The sequence below is a fragment of the Arachis hypogaea genome, chromosome 18 (genome assembly GCF_003086295.3).
Source record: "Arachis hypogaea cultivar Tifrunner chromosome 18, arahy.Tifrunner.gnm2.J5K5, whole genome shotgun sequence".
NCBI classification, from domain to species: domain Eukaryota; kingdom Viridiplantae; phylum Streptophyta; class Magnoliopsida; order Fabales; family Fabaceae; genus Arachis; species Arachis hypogaea.
In genome coordinates this window covers 101,518,323-101,525,058 of record NC_092053.1, presented here as the reverse complement: position 1 = coordinate 101,525,058, position 6,736 = coordinate 101,518,323, and the positions used below count along the sequence as shown (strand labels likewise).

Here is a 6,736-nt window from a genome sequence, read left to right as displayed (position 1 = left end):
GTGCACTGGGTCGTCCAAGTAATAAAACCTTACGTGAGTAAGGGTCGATCCCACGGAGATTGTTGGTATGGAGCAAGCTATGGTCATCTTGTAAATCTCAGTCAGGCGGATATCAAATGGTTATAGAGTTTTCGAATAATAATAATAAATAAACAGAAAATAAAGATAGAAATACTTATGTAAATCATTGGTGAGAATTTCAGATAAGCGTATAGAGATGCTTTCGTTCCTTTGAACCTCTGCTTTCCTGCTGTCTTCATCCAATCATTCCTACTCCTTTCCATGGCAAGCTTTCTGAAAGGCATCACCGTTGTCGATGGCTACATCCCATCCTCTCTGTGAAAAAGGTCCAAATGCTCTGTCACGGCACGGCTAATCATCTGGAGGTTCTCGATCATACTGGAATAGGATTCACCCTTCTTTTGCGTCTGTCACTACGCCCAGCACTCGCGAGTTTGAAGTTCGTCACAGCCATCCCTTCCCAGATCCTACTCAGAATACCACAGACAAGGTTTAGACTTTCCGGATCTCAGGAATGGCCATCCATGGGTTCTAACTTATACCGCGAAGATTCTAATATCTCAGACTCGGTCCTCTGTATTAGATATCTAAGAGATACTCATTCTAGCTTGTTTGCATGTAGAACGGAAGTGTTTGTCAGGCACGCATTCATAAGTGAGAATAATGATGAGCGTCACATAATCATCACATTCATCATGTTCTTGGGTGCGAATGGATATCTTAGAAGCGGAATAAGTTGAATTGAATATAAAACAGTAGTACTTTGCATTAAATCATGAGGAACAGCAGAGCTCCACACCTTAATCTATGGAGTGCAGAAACTCTACCGTTGAAAAATACATAAGTGAAAGGTTCAGGCATGGCCGAATGGCCAGCCCCCACGATCTAAGAACTATACATCCCAAGATGTCTAATACAATAGTAAAAAGTCCTATTTATACTAAACTAGTTACTAGGGTTTATAGAAGTAAGTAATTGATGCATAAATCCACTTCCGGGGCCCACTTGGTGTGTGCTTGGGCTGAGCTTGAAGTTTACACGTGCAGAGGCTTCTTTTGGAGTTGAACGCCAAGTTGTAACGTGTTTTTGGCGTTCAACTCTGGTTCGTGACCTGTTTCTGGTGTTTAACTCCAGACTGCAGCGTAGAACTGGCGTTCAATGCCCTTTTGCATCATCTAAACTCGGGCAAAGTATGGACTATTATATATTGCTGAAAATCCCTGGATGTCTACTTTCCAAAGCCATTGAGAGCGCGCCATTTGGAGTTCTGTAGCTCCAGAAAATCCACTTTGAGTGCAGGGAGGTCAGAATCCAACAGCATCAGCAGTCCTTCTTCAACCTCTGAATCTGATTTTTGCTTAAGTCCCTCAATTTCAGCCAGAAAATACCTGAAATCACAGAAAAGTACACAAACTCATAGTAAAGTCCAGAAATGTGAATTTAACATAAAAACTAATAAAAACATCCCTAAAAGTAACTAGATCCTACTAAAAACATACTAAAAACAATGCCAAAAAGCGTATAAATTATCCGCTCATAACAACACCAAACTTAAATTGTTGCTTGTCCCCAAGCAACTGAAAATTAAATAGGATAAAAAGAAGAGAATATACTATAAATTCTAAAATATCAATGAAACATAGCCCCAATCAATGAGCGGGACTTGTAGCTTTTTGTCTCTTGAATAGTTTTGGCATCTCACTTTATCCATTGAGGTTCAGAATGATTGATATCTATAGGAACTCAGAGTTCAGATAGTGTTATTGATTCTCCTAGTTCAGTATGTTGATTCTTGAACACAGCTACTTTATGAGTCTTGGCCGTGGCCCTAAGCACTTTGTTTTCCAGTATTACCACCGGATACATAAATGCCACAGACACATAACTGGGTGAACCTTTTCAGATTGTGACTCAGCTTTGCTAAAGTCCCCAATTAGAGGTGTCCAGGGTTCTTAAGCACACTCTTTTTTGCTTTGGACCTTAACTTTAACCGCTCAGTCTCAAGTTTTCACTTGACACCTTCACGCCACAAGCACATGGTTAGGGACAGCTTGGTTTAGCCGCTTAGGCCAGGATTTTATTCCTTTAGGCCCTCCTATCCACTGATGCTCAAAGCCTTGGATCCTTTTTATTTACCCTTGCCTTTTGGTTTTAAGGGTTACTGGCTTTTTGCTCTTGCCTCTTGGTTTTAAGAGCTTTTGGCTTTTTCTGCTTGCTTTTTCTTTTTCTATTTTTTTTCGCCATTTTTTTCTGCAAGCTTTGTATTCAGTGCTTTTTCTTGCTTCAAGAATCATTTTTATGATTTTTCAGATTATCAAATAACATGTCTCCTTGTCATCATTCTTTCAAGAGCCAACATATTTAACATTCATAAACAACAACTTCAAAAGACATATGCACTGTTCAAGCATTCATTCAGAAAACAAAAAGTATTGTCACCACATCAATATAATTAAACTAAGTTCAAGGATAAATTCGAAACTCATGTACTTCTTGTTCTTTTGAATTAAAAACATTTTTCATTTAAGAGAGGTGATGAATTCATAGGACATTCATAACTTTAAGACAAAGTTACTAAATACTAATGATCATGTAATAAGACACTAACATAGATAAGCACTTAACATAAAGAAAACGAAAAACAGAAAATTTGAGAACAAGGAATGAGTCCACCTTAGTGATGGTGGCGTTTTCTTCTTGAGGAACCAATGATGTCCTTGAGCTCTTCTATGTCTCTTCCTTGTCTTTGTTGCTCCTCCCTCATAACTCTTTGATCTTCTCTAATTTCATGGAGGATGATTGAGTGCTCTTGATATTCCACCCTTAGTTGTCCCCAATAATTGTGTGGAGGAAAATGTATCCCCTGAGGTATCTCAGGGATCTCTTGATTTGCAGTCAAATGTTCTACCACTGAGCTATAGACCCTTGAGATGAATCTCTCCATCTCCTATGACTCGGAGGTGGAAGCTTTTGTCTTCCCTTTCCTCTTTCTAGAGGTTTCTCTGGCCTTAGGTGCCATCAATGGTTATGGAAAAACAAAAAAAGCTATGCTTTTACCACACCAAACTTAGAATGTTGCTCGCCCTCGAGCAAAGGAAGAAAGAATAGTAGAAGAAGAAGAAGATATGGAGGTGTGTTGATGGTTTTGGAGGGGAATTGGAGGTGATTGGTGAAGGGTTCTTGGGAAAGGGTGATATAGGATTATGAGGAGGTAAGGTAAGTGGAGGTATGTGGGGATCCTGTGGGGTCCGCAGATCCTGAGTTGTCAAGGATTTACATCCCTGCACCAATTAGGCATGTAAAATGCCTTTGCATGCAATTCTGGCGTTTAAACGCTGAATTGATGCTTGTTCTGGGCGTTCAACGCCCATATGCAGCATATTTCTGGCGTTGAACGCCAGCTCCATGCTTGTTTCTGGCGTTCAGCGCCAGCTCCATACTCTGTTCTGGCGTTGAACGCCAGCCAGATGCTTCTTACTGGCGTTTGAACGCCAGTGAGTCCTTCCTCCAGGGTGTGATTTTTGTTCTGCTATTTTTGATTCTTTTTTTAATTTTTTGATTTAGTTTGTGACTCCACATGATCATGAACCTAATAAAACATGAAAGAACAATGAAAATAAAAATAAAATTAGATAAATAAAAATTGGGTTGCCTCCCAACAAGCGCTTCTTTAATGTCAATAGCTTGACAGTGGGCTCTCATGGAGCCACACAGGTGATCAGGTCAATTTTATAGACTCCCAACACCAAACTTAGAGTTTGGATGTGGGGATTCAACACCAAACTTAGAGTTTGGCTGAGGCCTCCCAACACCAAACTTAAAGTTTGATTGTGGGGGCTTTATTTGACACTGTACTGAGAGAAGCTTATCGTGCCTCTTTTCCATGTTTACAGGATGATAACCTTGTGCTTTAAACACAAGGGAGTCCCCATTCAATTGAAGGACTAATTCACCTCTGTTAACATCAATCACATCTCTTGCTGTGGCTAGGAAGAGTCTTCCAAGGATGATGGATTCATCCTCATCCTTCCCAGTATCCAGGATTATGAAATGAGCTGGGATGTAAAGGCCTTCAACCTTTACTAACACGTCCAGTACTTGTCCATAAGCCTCTTTTCTTGATTTGTCTGCCATCTCTAATGAGATTCTGGCAGCTTGCACTTCAAAGATTCCCAGTTTCTCCATTACAGAGAGTGGCATGAGGTTTATTCTTGACCCAAGGTCACATAGAGCCTTCTCAAAGGTCATGGAGCCCATGGTATAAGGTATTAAGAACTTTCTAGGATCCTGTTTCTTCTGAGGTAATCTCAGTTGATTCAGATCACTCAGTTCATTTGTGAGCAAGGGAGGTTCATCTTCCCAAGTCTCATTACCAAATAATTTGGCATTTAGCTTCATGATTGCACCAAGGTACTTGGCAACTTTCTCTTCAGTAACATCCTCATTCTCTTTAGAAGATGAATACTCATCAGAGCACATGAAAGGCATAAGGAGGTTCAATGGAATCTCTATGGTCTCTAGATGAGCCTCAGATTCCTTTGGTTCCTCAAAGGGAAACTCCTTGTTGATCACTGGACGTCCTAGGAGGTCTTCCTCCTTGGGATTCACGTCCTCCCCTTCCTCCTTGGATTCGGCCATGATGGTTATATCAATGGCCTTGCAATCTCTCTTTGGATTCTCTTCTGTATTGCTTGGGAGAGTACTAGGAGGGGTTTCAGTGATCTTCTTACTCAGCTGGCCCACTTGTGCCTCCAAATTTCTAATGGATGACCTTGTTTCATTCATGAAACTTAGAGTGGCCTTAGATAGATCAGAGACTAAATTTGCTATGCTAGATGGATTCTGCTCAGAATTCTCTGTCTGTGGCTGAGTGGATGATGGAAAAGGTTTACTATTGTTAAACCTGTTTCTTCCACCATTATTAAAGCCTAGTTAAGGCTTTTGTTGATCCTTCCATGAGAAATTTGGATGATTTCTCCATGAGGGGTTATAGGTGTTTCCATAAGGTTCACCCATGTAATTCACCTCTGCTATTGCAGGGTTCTCAGGATCATAATCTTCTTCCTCAGAAGATGCCTCTTGAGTACTGTTGGCTGCAGCTTGCATTCCATTCAGACTCTGAGAAATCATATTGACCTGCTGAGTCAATAGTTTGTTCTGAGCTAATATGGCATTCAGAGTATCAATTTCAAGAACTCCCTTCTTCTGAGGCGTCCCATTACTCACAGGATTCCTCTCAGAAGTGTACATAAACTGGTTATTAGCAACCATGTCAATAAGTTTTTGAGCTTCTGCAGGCGTTTTCTTTAGGTGAATGGATCCACCTGCAGAAGTATCCAATGACATCTTAGCTAATTCAGACAGACCATCATAGAATATATCCAGGATGGTCCATTCTGAAAGCATGTCAGAAGGACACTTTTTGGTCAGTTGCTTGTATCTCTCCCAAGCTTCATAGAGGGATTCACCTTCTTTCTGTCTGAAGGTTTGAACATCCACTCTAAGCTTACTCAGCTTTTGAGGAGGAAAGAACTTGGCTAAGAAAGCCGTGACCAGCTTATCCCAAGAGTTCAGGCTATCTTTAGGTTGAGAATCCAACCATATTCTAGCTCTGTCTCTTACAGCAAAAGGGAAAAGCATGAGCCTGTAGACTTCAGGATCTACTCCATTAGTCTTAACAGTATCATAGATCTGCAAGAATTCAGTTAAGAACTGAAAGGGATCTTCAGATGGAAGTCCATGAAACTTGCAGTTTTGTTACATCAGAGAAACTAATTAAGGTTTAAGCTCAAAATTGTTTGCTCCAATAGTAGGGATGGAGATGCTTCTTCCATGTGAATTGGAATTTGGTGTAGTAAAGTCACCAAGCATCCTCCTTGCATTATTATTATTTTCGGCTGCCATATCCTCTTCTTGTTCGAAAATTCCTGTAAGGTTGTCTCTGGATTGTTGTATTTTAGCTTCTCTTAGTTTTTTTTTCAGAGTCCTTTCAGGTTCTGGATCTGCTTCAACAAGAATGTTCTTGTCCTTGCTCCTGCTCATGTGAAAAAGAAGAGGACTAAAGATACTGGGGATCCTCTTTACCACAGTATAGAGGTTTCCTTGTGTGAGTAGAAGAAAAGAAGAATAAGAATGTAGAAGAGAAGAATTCGAACTCAGAGGAGAAGAAGGAGTTCAAATTTTGGGTGAAGAGAAGTGTTAGTAGATGAATAAATAAATAGAAGGAGATGAGGGAGAGGGAATTTCGAAAATTAATTTTTTGAAAAAGAGTTGATGATTTTCGAAAATTAAAGGAGAATTAAAATTAAAATTTAAATTTAAACAATTAATTAACTAAAAAGAATTTTTTTTTGAAAAAGAGGGAGGCATTTTCGAAAATTAGATAGGGATAGTTAGTTAGGTAGTTTTGAAAGAGATAAGAAACAAACAAAAAGTTAATTAGTTAGTTGAAACAAATTTTGAAAATCAATTTTTTAAAAGATAAGAAAATAAGAAGTTAGAAAAGATATTTGAAAAAGATATAATATGAAGAGGTATGATTAAAAAGATATGATTTTGAAAAAGATAAGATAAAAAGATATTTTTGAAAAGATATGATTGAAATTAGTTTTGAAAAATATTTGATTTTTAAAATCAAAATTAATGACTTGACTCACAAGTAATTACAGTAGGGATGGTACCATAAGGACCAATTTGCTGATCCACAAACTCGACA

General features: G+C 39.1%; 1 non-coding gene across 1 annotated transcript; it reads left to right on the top strand.

Moving 5' to 3' along the window:
• Positions 1-5,421: 5,421 nt before the first annotated feature.
• On the top strand, positions 5,422-5,529 carry LOC112773590 (small nucleolar RNA R71). Its single transcript, XR_003188134.1, has one exon. It is a non-coding gene; the product is annotated as a small nucleolar RNA R71 (small nucleolar RNA).
• Positions 5,530-6,736: the final 1,207 nt, after the last annotated feature.